Here is an 18,152-nt window from a genome sequence, read left to right on the forward strand (position 1 = left end):
GCAGCGCCCGGGGCCGAGTATGGTCTCCGCCGGGCGGGGGGGGGCGGCCCGGCTGCCGGGGGGCAAAGTCTGCGCTCCCCTCCCCGAGCCGGCCGCCCCCCCCCGCCCGGGCCGTGCGTGGCGGGGCTGCGCGGGCGCAGGCCCGGGGGTCAGGCCCTGGCCCTGAGGGGAGGCGCGGAGGAGCCGCGCGGGCCGTGGCGCAGGGACCTCCCCTGGGTACGGCTGGCTGAGAAAAGCATCCTCGTGTTCAGAAAGTTACTGCGGGTCACGTCAACAAAGCAGAGCCCGAAATCCTGAATAAAGTCCAGCACGCCCTTGAACGGGGCTTTGTGACTGACTTGGGCTTCCCGAGGCTCTGAAATCTTGGAAAAGTAACCAGAAGCATAAATAAAGGGTTTTTAAAAGGGGGTCAGCTTCCCCCCACCCCCCCTTTGACTACTTCATCTACGTTACACTTCTTGATGATCCTCACGATTGTGATCGTCACTTTCCAAAAAATACCATTAGCTTTTTTTTTCATCATCCAATTGCATTTTCACTTTCACATTCTCACTCTATTGGGGGGGGGGCGGGGTGCACATAATAACATGGGTGCCAGGAGGAGAAAAATCGGATGTTCCCAATGGAGTGTTACTTTACAGGCACCATGTGTACACACACAGGCATGCAGGTTCTGCTTGTTTTTACTTGATGGAAACATTGTGGCTGTTTTGAAAACAGAAACACAGGCCCCAAAGGGAAGGAATGACAGCGCTGTCCTGGATGCTTGGCTCTACTGCAGTGTGCACTAGATTTAATTTCATAAATTTCTCATAAGTTTGGGTTAAGCACATAGACCTGGACCCCAGAGCACTCAGTACAGCAACTGGTATTATAAGCTGAAAAAAACACCAGAAAGCATGTTTCAATACCAACCAATAAAAGGCAGTATGAACAGCAGGAAAGAAGCTAACGAAAGCCCTCACATTTATTTAAACCTTTTTCAGACTGTTTCAAGCTGGTTCTGGTCACAGCCCAACTTCGCAACCATTAGTGCTGCTCCATGGGTCCGTCCCAAGCCAGGCCAACACCCAGTGACACAAGAATCAGTTGATTTAGTGAGTTAATTCTCAGGTTTAACACCTACGTATTTCCCCACAGTCTGTGTGTAACAGGGCTCAGCTGATAAAGGTTCAGGGACTATTTCCATAAAAGATGTTATCTAAGCAGATTAGTTTTCCATTCAGTTTGGTTTGCTTTCTTGCTTTCTTTCTTGCTTTCTTTTCCCCCTGAAATACACACAAACAGAAAAAACTTCTGTGCAGTTACAAATACATATTGTGTTTCTTTGGATATGTGATCAGCTCTTAAAACTCTTTCCAGTCTTGTTTTGGCAAGGAAGCTGCGGAGAGTAAGGACACTTGTGTTTGAGTTTCCATATTGAACTTTCAGACTAGATTTAGGAGTTCTGTTTGCATGTGTACTTGTATTGCTGGTCCCTGAGGTGACATTGTACAAGTGCTGCAGTACAATTGTCAAAAGTAAGATCTTGGTATGGTTGTGGGTTTTTGCCTGGGAATGTACACATCTTGAGGGATTCACCACATTGGGGCTTCACTGTTGCCCGTAAGAGGTGTGCCAGGCTGTCTAGGCTTTATCCTAGCTGTCGAACTCGGGTAGGTTTTCTGCGGGGCAAATAGATGTTTCACAGATCTTGTCCTGGCTCACACACTAACACTGTCCCAAGGGCAGTAAAACCACAAAATATTTATTGGGATTTAAAATGAGTTGTGGGCTGTTTCCTGTTTATGAGCTGTGGGCTCCCCATCCCACACTTACTGGAAACCAAACTTGTAGCAGCCTCCATCTACCATGTTGTCAGTGAACATCACTGTGTTATCCCTGACACAGAGAAGAGCTGTCTTAATTGCTGTTTTGGAAGTGTTTTCCTCTAAAGAAGTTGCATACATTTTGTCCATAAAAACGGCTGGTGTTGCAGAAAGCATCTGTAGTAAAGGAGGAGAGTGTATCCTGCATTAAAATATTTACTCAGGAGACTGTACTGATTCCTTTCGTATTGAAAGTGCTTTTTAAGTGTAGATTACTGACTGGATTGTGTAAATTTGTATCACAGTTCAAATCTTAATAACATACTAAATATCATAAACATCCATTAGCTATTTAAATGTGCTAGCTTTTAGAAATCAGAAATTAGATTATTTACTAGGCTTTTAGCTAATATAAGCTTTAATTAGTGTTATATTCTATTAATATGCAATAACCATATTACTATTGCCTAACAGCGTGACAGTTGTGAAACAAGCAGCCAGACTTGTGCAGTCGCTGATTTTCCTTTTCCAGAAGCCAGCTGGCTTTGTCAGAGGTCTCCACAGTCATGCACAACATTACTGTCACAAAATGTTTTCATTTGCAAAATAAAAAAGCTTTTCCATATATTTCAAGGCCAGATAGAGAGCGTCTCGTAGCAATTCTGTGGAAGCAGATGAGCAGATCCAAGTTAGCAGAGACTCATTCAGAAGTCTGGAAAATGAACTATAGCAACAAAAGTTGGCAGCGCCTTCACCACCTCCTCCAACTATGGGTAAAATGCAGGAAGTGGGCTGACCCCGTGCTCAAATATTTGCTGTGGTTCCTTTTGCTGATCTGATGATAGAGATTTTAACAGACAATGTGCCTCATTTTTGCTGGGTCATCGTGAAAGACTTTCCTAACAAAGTCAATATAATAAGTAAAACAGAGCCTTCCCATTTAGATATTTATTTGAACAGGAACTGCAGAAACCAAGCATCGTAACTTTATGCATGGTAAATCCTGCCCATTTGTGCCTGGTCAAATTAAATCAAAGCCAAAAGACCCATGTGATAATGAACAGGAGATGATTACATCTGATTTAAGTTAATACGTGGGTTACGTGCAGATATGGTATGCAAATTATTATTAAAAGCGTAGTTCTCTCCTACCAAATCAACCCCCTTAAAAAGAAACAACAACCAAGCAACCTGGTGAAACAGAAGAGACCTGTGAGATCTATGTCCTGACCTTTCATTATGAAGCTCTGTCCCAGTGTAGCCGTCTTGTTTCAGAAGCGTCTGTGCTACTTCGTCTTGTTGGTTTTAGGGTAGATTGGTTCTGAGGGTTGGTTGGTTTTAGATGAACGTCTCTCTCCTGGATCAGAACAAAGCCTAAGTCTAAGGTAATAAATAAAAACATTTTAAGATAAATCATATGAGGCTTGCTTATCCGCTTCATTTTAATATGACAGGTTTTGTATGGAACCAGGATGCAAGTTACATGTTTACACAAGTCTAATGTTTCACAAAACTATTTAGACATTGGATATATATTTTTTTAAATCTAAGCTGAAGTTATACTTCCCAACAAAATAAGCAATTAAAGTTGTTATTATATTTAATTTTCATTAGAGATGTTTACCATGCTATCCCATCAATGTAAGGTATGGACTCAGTCATTCCGATAACTTCTATCCATATTTGAAAGTTACTTTGCTCATTACTTTTTACTTACTAGTGAAATAATTAATTAATTGTCAGTGTGTCAAGATCAAACATTTCAGATGTCTGTACATCTCCTCTGGTGTCAAAAAGACTATGAACAATTGCATGTAAGGTGATGGTGATTTAAACTTACCAATTAACCCTTAACCCAGAATGTTATAGAATTTCTCTAATGACCAATACTCTTTTTGTGTTGGTGCTGTCGTAATCGCTATGGATAGCTACATGATTGGCAGCAATGTTGAGAACTGTTGAGATAATGATTTTTTGAATGAGTTCTCTTCCTCCGATCATTATTACTGACAGTCTGTTTCATTTCTCCATTTTAATAAAAAACGTTCTTTAAAGAAAAACTATTAGCAGTGAGCAAGCACCTTTCTTACAGTAATGCAGGATGCACACATTAAGGGTGAACTGAAACAGAACGGGAAAACATTATGCCCCAAAGATTTTTCTTTAAGCCTTCTGCAGGATGTGGAGGAACCACAGAGGAAATTATCAACATGAAAACAATTTATGGGAATAAGCAATTACTTTTATAACTCAGCTTGCTTCTCTTTCCCAAATCCTTCCCTGTCTCTCATCTGAATTGTTTCTTCCTCCAGTGTAAGATTCTTTTTCTATACATTGACTTTTGTACAGGACACTATTGCCATATTCAGCAGAATTTAGCAGATTTATTCATGGGTTGGGTTTTTTTTTTCGTCTATGAGAACTGCTAACAAATCAGTTAGACAGTATAATAAAATTACACAATTTTAGAAAATAAATCACTGCTCTGTATCTTGAACTAGGGAGAAATTTTATTATTCTCTTACTGTGGTTTTTTTCTCTTTCCCTCCTTTGATGCACATGGTACTTGCCATGATGTGTGACTAAAGGGATAAGAGTTTCTTCCCATATGGAAGGGTTTTTTCTGTTATCCTTGGAAATAGATGTATTCTAAATTTAATTAATTCTTAATTTAATTGCTTACTGAGTTTTAATTTATTGATTCCTGTGTTTCCAGTCCTTTGAACTGAAGACTATTTGAATGTTTCCCATTTTAAACAAAGACTTTCTTTTCTTATCCAGGCTTCTCACTCCTTCCTACTTCTGCTCTGTTGGATCAATTAAGTCTTCGTTGCTTCTTTTTCCTCAATCTCAGTTCACATTTGGTGTTTTATCTGTCTCAGTGAGATTTTCTTATTGGGTGACATCTTTAAAATCTCTCCATGTCATCACCACCTTAACTGTGGTTCGTATCTTACTCATAGCTGACTATTGCAACATTTCTTTTGGCCTTCACTCTTCCTCCTTTCCATCTAAAGCTGTTTCACTGTCCCTCTCAATTCTCTTCACCATTTACGTCAATGCTGTACCCCTCTCTGGCATCTGCTTCCAATTCCCAACCCTTTTTTCCTGTAATACCCTGTGCTGTCTCTGCTACCCTTTAATACTCATGCAGAAAATTGGCCCTTTCCCTGAAGAGCCTGTATATTAGCACAACATATAGAACACAGAAGCAAGAAAGAACATGTGGTGTATTGTGTTTCTTAGTCCCATTATTAGCAACTTCTGCTTGCTTTTCCTTTATATACCTTATATTTTCTCCTATATACTTCTGTAGCATGTGTGTATTCCTTTGCATGCCTAGACTAGCTTGCACTGTAACCAGTAAACTCCCCCAGCATGCTTCAATCAATACTTATTTATTCTTGTCTGGCTTTAGTTGTAGTCATAATGTAAGCTTCAGTAGTTTCTGCGCCTTTGCTCATATTTTATGAAGATTTCAAGAGGGAATTACCATGTAAATGTCATCTGGCCGTGATCTCAACTCTTTGTAAATAATTCAGTCCAAGTGCAGAAATTTAAACTGAAGTTGGAACTTATGTTTGCCCCCATACTAAGTATGTATACTTCAGATCAAGTTCTCCATGCACCAAAGGTGTAAGCACATTTATTTAGCAAGCAGATGCAGTGGTTTTAAAAGTTGTGTTATTGCCAGAGCACCCAGAGTCAGTGTGAATCATGTGCATGTATATTTGTTTTGGTGCAAAGTCCAGTGGCTTTTGATGGTGAGTTTAAAGCTAAGCTGTTTTGTTGTTTGTTTTTTTTTTACTGCGGCAATTAAACGGAAAGTACGGGTTGCATGCTGCTTTCAGAGTGGCAGCACGTGGCAAGCAGGTAGGATATGCACTGGGCGGCACTGGTACTTTGTATCCACTCCAGTCCATTTTCCAGAGTTCATCTCATCAGTTTTGCAGTCCTCTGAGATCCTTAATGCAAGCAGTTTCTTTTACTGTTTGCTTGTACTACTGCAAATGCAGTTTTAGAAAGCCCCTAAGATGCTCCTCGCCCCACCACCCTGCCACCCCGAGAAAGGGCAAGTATTTGTCTCATACAATGTGGAGTTTGTATTCTAGGGTGTGTAAATCTGAGACTTACTCAAAGCAATTAGCTGAGTAACGATTCAGCTTGAATTGTTATCCTGCCCTGTTTGCAGGCCATGACTAACACACACTGTGCTACACCCAGTCTTTTCCAGCATTCACAGCTGATACACTGAGTGTATGCTAAAACTGCCTTGTGTGAGGACCAATCATTATATTTAATCTCTGGGCTCTTTGCTCAATCATTGCATATCTACAAGTCAGATTTTTAAGCAAAAGCAACATACATATAGTTGGGATGATACTTTGGGGGTACCAGTTTTTCCTTCACACTTTGACTGTCCATGTTCTTGTTCAAGTATTGCTCACTGTTCTTTACACTGCTCAGCTTTGCTGTGTGAATAGAAACTGCTCACAACTAAGTCCTAGATAGATTAAAGCAAGACTGTACTTCTAAAATTGTTTGAAGTGTTTGATAAAATAATTTGCAAACAGGACATTAAGTAACACAAGAGGGAGGTCAGATGATAAGATTTGAAAACACATGTAGATTTACTGCACTGTAAGACATATTAACAAGCTTGTTACTTGCTAGGCATTGAGGGAAGGTTCCTCTCAGGCCAGCAGTGGAAAGGCCACAGTTTTTTGATCCTGTGTCCTCAGAAACATCCTAATACCCAGTTCCACCTTTTTTTGTCCTTGTGCAATATTGCACCACTCCTCAATTTTCCCAGCTCCAGCTCTTTGCAGGGCCATGCTGCGAACCAGATCAGGGGACCTGTTACACTGAAAAAAATTTTAAAAAGCCGCAGGAAATAAAAATTATTTTCTGATCTAATTCATGGCAGCCCCCAACATGTTCTGGAGAGGGGGTGTGCTGTGATGAAAGGAGTGATGGCCGAATTCCATCTGCATTACTTCTGAAATCAGCCTGGCATCAAACCACAGTCAAGCCTGACCAAAGAATCAGGGAAGATGACTGTAGCAGACGGTCTGAGGGATAAGGAAAGAGAGTAAAGGCATCTTTTAGTTAGAAGGCAGCTATAGGGCATCCTGGAAGAGGAGGTGATTTTCAACTGGATCACAAGGAGCAAAGTCAGAGGTATCTGTAGGACTGGAGCACGGGCAAGTCCCAGTTATTTGGACATGATGAATATAAGCAGAGACAGAAACCATAACAATGAAAGCCTTCTGAGCTTTGGAGAACTGAGGAAAGACGTCATTTCAGCAACAAAAAGTGTCAACTAATAACACTGTATTTATCCAAACTGTGAAGAACAATTTTAAATAAGAAGAGGTTTCAGAGCTGTCTTTAGCTGGTAGATCTGTGTGGGAGATGGGTGGATACCTTTGGACTTTGTTAATAATTAAGTGGAGTGTGTTAAAGCCTATGGAATGGATAGCATGGTAGTAAAAATACTGTGACTCACTGAAGTTGGAGGTTAGCAAACAGGCAGAAGTAAACAAAATTGCACATGACAGATCCTTGTGCAGCTAGATCTGTCTCTCTTTAGTGAAACTGTGCCTTAAATGCACCATTCACTTCTGGAAACCCCATGGAAATAATTCGATACCAAGCCTGAAAGAAATAAAATTGTTGCATTCAGAGCTGGATCCAGCAAATCCAGCATGTTCTCCTATAATATTTGCAATATTCAGCGTATTTTTCAAACATTTTTTTTTCCTCATAATAATGCCTGAGCTAATGTCTTGCCAGTTAAAATAAAATACACAAAGAAACCTTCTTTTCTCAGATCATTTCACTCATTTCAAATGCAGCAAGAGCCAACATAAAAATCTGGATATATGATTTAAAAAAGGGAACAGCAAGGACTTACATAAGCAGCAGGCCTTTGAAGTCTTTTCTGCATACTAGTGTCACCAGATGTTTAGTTTTAGACAATCCAAGTTGTTTTAAAGGGATTCTCCCATTTTTTATTTAAATTGTTACTAACTTTTGCATATAATAACGTAATTCTCTTCCTTTCTCCCTTTGTACCTCCTGTTTATGGCTTAAGGTACATTTGGCTCTAGAAACTGCCAGGTAAAATTCATAATGTTTGAATGTAAAGCAGCAAATGCTTAAAAGCTGGTGTCCTGCCAGCTGCCTACCTCCCGAGGTTCGCATACATGTTGTCTGGGTTCCCTGTTTCAACAGTCACAGCTGGAGACCCCAGAGGTTCCCAAGCCACTGGGAAAAATGGATGATAGGACAGGGAAACGCACCAGGTGGATCACTGATGCTGTTCCAGAAGAAGCTAAGTACAAGAAGCATCATAAAAGAGTGCTTAATCAGAGCTATATCATAGGGTTTTGCATCCATTTTGAGTCATGCTACTGATTCCAGTTTCTTTGATTACCTAATTCATCTGTGTGTAACTCTTCAAATATTTGCTAAAGAACACAAAATGTTTGCAGTTTATCCTGGGGTTCAGCATTACAAATGTTTGTTTCATGTCCAGACTAGGATTTTCAAATGTATCTGATAGCTCACTATACCTCCAATCTAATGGGGAAAGAAAAAAACCTTGTCTGTATACCTACTCTTTATGTCCTGTCTTGAAATATTTACATTCTGGGAGTTTACCTGTTGAAGCTATGTAAAAGATAAAGTGCCCTGTCACTCTCCCACATGTCAGCAGGTTTGTCACCTCACACACACACACACATACACACACACCCCCCCCAGCCTTTAATGCAACATACACAGAGTGAGCTACCTGTGCCACTGAATAAAATGGGTTGAAGGCAAGGCACTGTTATGTTATTATAGGGTAAATGAGGCTAGATTAACCAAGGGCGTGAGTGTGCTGACATCACCTAATTACTTGGCGGTAGAATTACAAGTGCTGTCTGTCCACTTCAGATTTTACAGTTAGATTAAGTATTACATATTACTGTGCTCTAGGACAAGCACTTCAGTGTAAGTAAAAACAAACCCAAGCCTTTTTTTTAATCCAGTAAAGCTCTAATTACAACACAAAGTGAAAATGCATCATTTTTCTTATTAAGGGTAATGCCACAGGCTAAGTTTGGACTGGAAACTAAGTCAGAAAGAAATCTTCAAACCAAGGTGTCACAGGCTACAGAGCTATATTTTATGGTGTTCTGTCAGCAGAGTAGTCTTTTGGGATGATGTTGATGTAGCCACTCAGCATTGCTGAAAACAGAAAATCCCATTCCCTCCTCCTACCCCTTCCTTCAGGCATGGGCTCCACCATTTAACTTCTTTGGGCTTTGGTATTTTTCGTACTCCTTAGTGAGTCAACATTTGACTCACTAACCTACCAAAAAGACTGGATAGTTTTCTGTATGTTAGTGACTTGAGTTCACTCAGCCGGGAGCCATGAAGCACCAGAGCAGGCACAAGGGTGAGAGGAGGACCTCAGCAGAGGGCAGGAGGAAGTGAGATCTTCCCCCTTGCAGCTGTAAGGTGTTACATCAGTTCAGTTGTTTGTTAAAACACACCTTGGAAGAAGGTGGTAGAGGCCACTCGCTTTGGTTATTTAAAAATAGATCGAGGAGTGGTTGCAATCACTATTGGATTGTTTGGTTGCCCATAGCACCAGTATGAGTTTTATTGCCCTCTGTCTTCAAACCCCTTGACTGGGCCAATGTCCCTCTTAACAAGCACCCACTGTCCTTTCCTGTCATCTTTATATCAGTCCTTAAAGCCCTATTTCTTTTGCAAACTTTTTTTCTTTTAATTAGTTAGCTCTTCGTTGACTGCTATTGACATAATTGCAGTAGAATTCTTGCTCCTGTTTACCTCAGTATGCAGTTCTTGGGGGCAAAGTCTTATAATTTCACTTAATTTTGTAGAGTGCTCTTTGCCTATACATAGCTAAAAATCCTAAGACAGTTCAACTTTTATTTGCTCTTAGAGAAGAGACAAAGACTTAAATCAGTCATTATCCCACTATCAATCCCATGACCTATATACAGGAAAATATGTATTATTAAGTAAATAAAGGTGAACCATACATTTAGAAATATCAGAATGGAATACTGGAATAAAAATGTACTTAATCCAAACCCAATTATCTCTGATTAAATATAAAATATTAATACAATGCTGATTTTTTAAAACTCTGTAATTCCTAGAACAGCCCAGTTGGAACAACTCTTTTTCATTATTCTTTCTGTTTCTAGCTCTTACATTGTTTCTTTCACTCCAGAAACAGAAACTCCACAGCTGTTATATATATTACACTAATGATGCTTTGATTTAGAAATTGACCTATACAGATGTTAAATCAATTTAGTCAGATTTTAGTTACCTTTGAGACCTAGCTACAGTGTTTTCTTCTGGAAGGTATTCACATTTTATTTGTCCCCACGGTTCATGAAAGTCAGGCAGTCTTTGAATAAATTATGGTTGATTTCATGTTTTTCTGATATCCACTCATGACCATAAATTGGAAAGATGTGTATTGTACCACCAGAGAATGTACTTTGAAATCACTTTTAGATTCGGTTGCTAATCTGGTGGCCCCGATTCTGTCTTCTGAAACAATGTTAAATAGTGTCCAGTGGGCCTGAGTCCAGAAAAGCTGTTTACTAAATAGCCTCCAGGTAGAGCTACACTGTAGCGAAGGGACAAACCCTACATTAAAAGACAAGTTTGATAATACAAATTATGAAAATCTATACCGAATGCTTCTTGCAATATACATCTGTTTGCAGCGTCTGAATTCAGATAACTGAATTGAATACCATTCCAGTAAGAAACAAAAGGCTGTGCCCAGAGCAGCCCGTACCTGATACGAGGTTTCTGATAAGCTCCTGGATACCAAAAAGATTATTTGAGTAAAATATGTTTGATATAGTAGTCCACTATTTTATGGGGTTTTTTTCCATTCCTGATCACTTGTCATTATAAGACTAGTAAAAATTAGGTAATTGAATTCTAAGGCTTTGTTGCTCCAGCAGAATTAGAACTTATTTTAAAAAAATATTCATGTGCCTTAGGAAAAAAAAACCTCCACCTTTATTCACTGGATTAATCACTTGAAGCAATGTGCTAAATACACTGAGCTGTTCTTTTTGTGGAACACGAGGATCAAGCCTTTGCTCTTGGCAGCCACGTCCTTCATGCCATGCATACTGTAACCCACTGTTGTTATTTTTTATTCATCACGGCAGAACAGAATGCTTTACAGCAAAAAAAGGGATAGCTCCTCCCAGAGGAGGGTACACTACAACAGGAGATAACACCCAGGAAGAGTGGGGAAACACAAGGGTCACAATAAAGGTCATGGTGAAAGCTTAATGTGGCACTTACATTTTGTTAATGTTGCTTTGGAACTTGGCATGCTTCATCGACTTTTGTGGATGGTATTAAGATTGAGGCTCAGGAGTGGGAAGCTGGTATGCCAAAAAGGAAAATAATGCACTGCTGAGATGTAGCAGATATCAAGACATTGTGGAGGAAAGAAACGGAAACCTTCAAATTGTACTTTGTTGACAGTGAAGAACTTTAAGCAGAGCCTGCAGGTAGGACAGCTATTGGCACTTCTGCCCTTTTGTCTCTATTAGTGCCATGCAACCTGTCCGCCTCATATACAGTGAGCAGGTTTTATCTCTTTGGGGGGTTCTGTGAGATAAAAGTGTTGTGATTATTCTTCCCTTGCCAGATTCACTGATGTAGAAGAGAGACAAAACCTGAAAGTTATTAAAAAAACCCCACAAACCAACAAACAGCAAAATTACATTCTTGTCTTCTTCTCATATCATTACCTAAAAGTATCAGTGGTCAACACAGCAAAAACTACAGCCTGTAAAACAGCTGATGGGAGGACAGTTATGCAGACTGCATCACAAAGACAGTTATAATCTCTGTGCCAGGGGTAACATGTATGGATGCATATATTTCTTGTATATATTCACCTTCTACTGATATGCCTCCAAAAAACCTGCCAAAACTTACAGAGAGATGAAGGCAGAAGCAAAGAATGCAATACTTCATACCAACCTTTCCAGCATTAAATGGACTTAAAAAACATTGCTTTTCAGGAAAACAAACACACACACACGCACACACACCCCCCCAAACTATCTGCAGTGGTTTAGCTTTCCGAAGTGCAATCATCTAGTGTTAACAGAGTTATTCTTCCTGTTTGCCAGCCTGCAAAGAAACCTTGCACCGGTCACACTCAGAAGTGTATAGTCAGTGTATAGTCATCATCATAAAATTGTTTTTGATAATTCAGCCCTGCAGAGCTTGCCAAGAACACTGACAAGTTGTACTCACGAGTTGTTCAAGCCATTCCTCTAAATACTAGTCAAAGTGAATTTAGCTACTGCAGGTTTTATGAGGACTGTATGTATGGAATAAAAACACCTTTTGTGTTTACCTCAGGCAAAAAACGTCCTCAGACCCCACATGAGATGGCACGCGCTGAAGCCCAAACAATCCCTAAGCACATCTTTTTTGGCCCTACAGCATGGATGGATACATCCACAGAACACCAAAAGAAACGGTGTTGTAACATACTGCTGTAAGCACATTGCTGTACTCGCCCCAGCACCTGGAAGCTGCACAAAACAGGAGCTATGAATGCTCTACTGATTAGGATATATAGCTTCTCTTTACCTCATATTCACTGGGCTTTACCTTCTGCTGCTTTTCAGAAACTTACAACTTTGTCTCTTTCCAGTGGAATTTGTCGTGTTTATCTATCGCATGGACTGCAGTGAAACAATGGTAGTTCTTTTGTATTCTTCTCTGTATTATTACTATTTTCCTTGTCCTGGCACCATAAATGAGGTGGCTTCTTGCCAAGTCCACAGCAGAGAAAGAGAAGTGACTTTCTCTTCCTTAATGCTCTTCTGCTTGGATACAGAAAAGATGTTGGTACTGTTACGAAACAAACAGAAAAGTTGTGCATGAGGATAAGTATTTCTTGCTGTAACAGTTCAGGTTATAGGAAAATTTACCACTAAAAAAAAAATTAAAACCTATGTGCAGTATGCATTGCAGAGATTCCAGGCCTGATGACAAATGAGTGGGAGCTTGATAGGTGATATTTTAGAATGGCTTTTTAACATTCAGCATATTCACATGACTTTTCTGCAAGCACCATCTGCATGAAATGAAGATGAGTGCCTACCTACTGAAATTATATTCAGATTTGCTGGAAAGCACACTATGACTTTCAGATTTAATAGAACCAGTTTTCTCTCATTGAAAAATACTTCTTGCATTTATCTTATAATATTACAAGAAAACAAATAGGTGATTTCCTGTAAACTAACATTTTTTTAATCCTAATAAAATTTCTTCTGTAAAAATAACAAAGTATACCCGCCTGGAAATTATTTAAACATAAAAATGAAACTTTCTGTTTAAATTACTCTCTGGTTGGAACAAAATGTTTCGGTCCCTCTTTCAAGGGCGTTCTCAGAAGCAGACAAACTTTATAGCACAGACAGCAGAATCTGAGCAACTTAGTCACCAAAACCACAAAAGTAAACCCTACAATCCAGTTTTAGCGATCCGTAGTTTTTGACAGTACTCTGTGAATAGCTTTAAGACAATTGTGCCATCCTCTAAAACAATGATTCTATCATAACAAAAATATTTGCATGAAGTAAATGGACATTGAGTAACTGTGGACTTTTGTACTGGTGAATACATTGCATCAAGCCACGTTAAGAACAACGTGGAGAAACTAGGGAAAAAGTGGACCTAAAATGACTTGCATGCTTTTTCCATTCTGCTGCTTATAAAAATATCCATTTGTCTTTTGAAGAAAGACAAAAAGACTTCTACTACCAAAAACCCCCATGAAACCCAACTCCCCCAACCCCCAAATAAACACAGTTCTTCCTGTTCCTAATCTGTCTGGCTGGTATTCCAAGCTTTGGGATTTTTATACTTCTGAAATCATCTAAGAGACTTTTATAGCAGAAAAAAGCAACAATCCACCTCTGGTGGCATAGTTGCAGTTTTTCTGTATTGGGCAGATCCTGAGAGATGTTCTGAACCTAACAATGCATTTTCCTGGATCATAACCCTTAGAAGAAAATGAGTATATCTGTCTCTTGAAGAGAGGGGAGAGTAACATGCTCCAGCACAAAGAAATTCAGGATGCAGTCTCCCCATGTTAAGTTGGAGCCATGTGAATTTGATGTCTTGATTCAGTTTCTGCAGTTTAAAAAAACACTCTTCCATTTCTTTCCAGGGACTGTAACTCCAGGAAATTACCACCTCCGAGTGGCATTTTTTTTTTTAAATGAAAAAGGCTTGAAATCTCTAACAAAATTCACAATTCACCTGTGAATATGTTTGAATATACAGCTGTCTCTAAAGCTCACTGATTGCACAGATTTGGTGAATATCAAGGCCCTTGGAATATTCACCATGTTGTTTCTTTTAAGAGTGCAGTTCCATGTAAAGTTCAAAAAGAAAAGCCCAGTTTTGTTATAGATGCAGTACTGAATCAAATAATTATGGTGGGCCTTATATTTTTGCTCTTAGAATGCTTTTTTCCTCGCTGTAAACACTAGTGAAGTTACAGGAATCCTTCCACCAAGTGAAAAGCCAGTTTTAAAATATAATCAGGTAACTTAGAAGAGATTTGAGCCATCAAGAGGAATGGACTTCTACTTCTGTATGTTCCCTTGTGTCACCATGGCTAACGGCGCAACGACAGGTTCACCTTTTAACGATCACCTGAACAATGTATCGCAGAGCTCCCCTGAGCTCTAGAGCAGCCCTGAGGTTAGGCAAGTGCTGTGATGAAGGTTGTTAAAAATATACATGTTTCTGATGTGTTTACAAGTAGATTCTGAAGTGGCCTGCACTTCTGAGAAGTGCAATTTTTTGAATTATAGTCTTGAAAATGATAAAGGTTTGGTTTAATTTCTGGCCTATGGCTTTCCACAGTAATTTCAATATGTCTTTCATTGATCTGGAGCTTGATTCTCCTTTAATCAAAAAAGAACACAAATCAGGAGAAAGTCTAGGAAAGAGAAGGGGGTAACTGCCTTAGGAAGAGAGTAAGGCCCTCTGAAAGGTCTCTGTTTGATCAATAATTGTGTTTATCTAATTGATCATAAAGTTGAATCTCTCTGAAATTCAGAGTCTGTATGGTTTACATTTTTCAGTGGTGAAATTTATACCACCCCTCAACCTGTCAGGGTTCTAAAACATTGCGCCGAAGGTGTTCTGCAATTTTGCACAGAGGTACAGACTAAATTACAAATTCAAATTATGTATTTCAAACACACCTGGAAAATATTTTAAAAACACAGTGATGACAACAAACAAAAGACTGTGCTCTGGGACATATATAATGATTGCTGTTCCTGTCACAGAAATCTTTGTAAGAGAATTTACTGCATTCTGAAAGAGGTAGTGAAGGAAAGAGTAAGCTTTGAAGATCATCTCTGTGCAGTTTACATGAGATATTCTGCATATCAGGTGGAATACATTTTAAAGAGAAGCTGGATTATCTCCAATTTTTTTCTGGGGAAAAGTGTCTCCAGTGAAAAGCTAGCAAAACCAGAATTTTAAAGTGCTGGAATGGCAGTGATGCTTGGGGCTGATTAGCGCACATCCAAAAGGCTGCATCCAGATAGCCTAGAGCTCTTTTTTTAACCACAAAATGGTTTCTGACAAAATATTGAACCCAACTGTTTTATTTAACAGAGGAAGGATAGCTAAGATGATTTTATTTATCTCTTCTATAAAAAGCAGAAAAACCTGCTCTTGCTTAGACCTGTGGAACAGGGGCATGTCAGGAGAATAGTTTCACAAAAAAGAAGGCTTAGTGGGGAGTTTCTTTCCTTTTGCTGAGATGTTTTGGTCCTTTAAGAAACACCATTAATCGGTTGGATGTAGTCTGTATGTGTTTTCAAGTCACTGTAAGGCTGTTTACTAAATACCTGTCGCACAGGCTATCGCAGGCCATTGGCCTATAATGGCACTTCCATAAGGCCATTTAATGAGTATTCCTATGGAGTGGTGGTGTTGGGAATGCAACAGCAAAGGTGGGGTTCTACAGAGCCGGCCAGTCACGGTGATGTCACCACCTTGTGCTGTTTTGGTCAATTGATGTAAATATTGTCTTATTTTAACAAATTAAGTTCTTCATTTTCCTTAGGCACTTCCAAGCCTTGCTCAGCAAATCATTGTGTTATGATCCTGTATAAAAATATGTAAGTATTCATGACTTGCGATAAGATTCTATATTTAGACCTGGAATGATTGTTCTATTCATGTTAGGCTGTATGAACAGTCACTGTATTCATTGGGAAAGATCAAACCCAATAAACTTCTTACATTCTTCATATTTTTGAACAAGGTAGTATTACTGATTGTGTAGTTAATAAAGAGGTTGGAAGTAAGCCGGAAAAATTAAGGACTTACTTTAGTAGAACTATTTCTATATATACACACATGGTATGTGTGCTGGAAAATAAAGAAAGCCTGATTTCCCATGCATTTTGTGTGATGGGAACATCAGCTGGTCATCTCCACTCCCCTCGTTCCTTTAGCTCTGTGTCCTTTGTTTTCAGCCTTATACTGAATGGTACCTCAGCATCCCTCATTTTGGGGCAAAGTAGCTGATTTTTTCCTATGCTTGTGCTGCCTGCTCAGCTGGCTACTGGCTTTTGCAGTAGTAAGAGACCACGTCACTAGGCAAACACTAATCTATGTTGCTTTTGACTATTCAGTTGCCAATTTTTACATAATTTTTGAGGACTTGTTTTCTTTGAACCTAATATCCCTCTGGCAATTTTGATTTAAGTCAGACTGTAGGGTCTACATTGCTAGGTCCTCATCATCACACTGTTCACCTACCAGAACCCAGTCTAAATGCAAGGGACAGGACTATCCATCACCAAATGAGAAGTATATTCATCTGCTTTGGGCTGCTACAAATTACTGTAAAAACCTGCTGTACACAATTCAAAAAGCACAAGTACTGCATCTAACAACTATTTTCACCACCATCGCTGACGTGCAAACTGTAGCTTCAGTGTAAATTCACAATTCAGCTTTGCTCTGATTTAGATCTACATATAAACGCATAAGGAAGAGAATAATTCGAGGAGGTTTGCAGTGACGTTACGCTCAAACTGTGTAACCCCGACGGTTATTAATGACGCCGAAGAGAATGTTGAACACCTGACCTCTAGTGGCAGCTATCTCACCGATAACTGTACAGCGTGCCCCGCGGAAGAAGCGAGGGAGCTGGGAAGGAGCAAAAAATGTGGTTATAAAGTAAGCTGGAATGGTGAAGTGGGGTCTGAACTTTCATCGATTGCTTTTTTAGTTTTTATTTAGTTATCTTTTCTATCAAGATTCCAGTTCAGGATCCAAGCTATTTTTGTTTCTGAAACTTTTATTGAATCCTGAGGGTTCATTTCTATGTTTGAGATGTGTGTGTGTGTGTATGGTCTTCCAAAAAGAGGTTTTCTAAAAGAAATATAGCAATATTCTAACAGATTTTATATCTTCATATAGGAAGTTTTTGGTAAGTTTGTTGCTTTGTTTCCCCTCCATGCACACATGGTTATTCAACAAGCACATTTGGATCCTCATTAGACTTCATTTCTTCTCCTCAACTGACATATAACATTTCCCCAGCAAAAATACATACTTCACTATCAGCACTCTGTACATCAAAGCTTTCATTCCTATTGGGCTAAAAATACAGAAGCTATTCCGTAAACAAAGGTCATAACCTTTCTAATCAAGTGGTTAATCCAAATATTAAACCCCCTCCATGAGAAACAACAGCCTTGTTTTTAACCTCCCAAGGATTATATTTCAAAGTGCTGGTTTACACAAACTTTCGCCTAAGCCAAAGACATTACCTGCATGCTAAGGTTAAGCTTACTTTTCATTACAGCTTTGTGAAGCCTTCAGACCACTGATACAGTCTTTTTAACGGGATGGTGGCAAATCTGCAGGAGGTGTGGAGCAATAGCTGTTTCAAAGGGTCATTATTTTTTGAGTTGGAGTTAGAAAGAATAACTTCCATTTATTTCCCGAGGACAGAATGAAAATGAAATGATGTACTAGTCAAACAACTTTGTACATTAAGAACAAGTTGATACAGCTATATGAAGATATGATTTCCGTAAAACCAGCTGTGATAGCAAATATTTTAGCCCATTTAAATGATCAGATTACTTGGGACATAGTAGGGGTAAATTTGTGTTTTCCTCATGGCTGACAAGCGCCAATTTAAGAAGGGCAGAGACCATGTACTACATTGTTTAATTTTAATGTTTCTCATTAAAAAGCATT

The 18,152-nt window shown here is 39.3% G+C and overlaps 2 long non-coding RNA genes across 3 annotated transcripts in view; one reads left to right on the forward strand and one right to left on the reverse strand.

Annotated features, from left to right (window-relative positions):
- Nucleotides 1–18,152, forward strand: part of LOC121088406 — a 29,079-nt gene that overhangs the window by 264 nt on the left and 10,663 nt on the right. The gene's annotated exons all lie outside the window — the stretch shown is intronic.
- LOC121088405 lies at nucleotides 657–8,753 on the reverse strand. Of its 2 annotated transcripts, none has more exons than XR_005827942.1 (3): nucleotides 8,000–8,753; nucleotides 3,040–3,188; nucleotides 657–878 (listed from the first exon to the last, which is right to left on the reverse strand). It is a non-coding gene; the product is annotated as an uncharacterized LOC121088405 (long non-coding RNA). The 2 variants fall into 2 exon arrangements; XR_005827943.1 differs by lacking the exon at nucleotides 657–878 and adding an exon at nucleotides 1,993–2,470 and having other exon boundaries at nucleotides 8,000–8,752.

This window comes from Falco naumanni, chromosome 5 (genome assembly GCF_017639655.2).
Source record: "Falco naumanni isolate bFalNau1 chromosome 5, bFalNau1.pat, whole genome shotgun sequence".
Lineage (NCBI taxonomy): Eukaryota > Metazoa > Chordata > Aves > Falconiformes > Falconidae > Falco > Falco naumanni.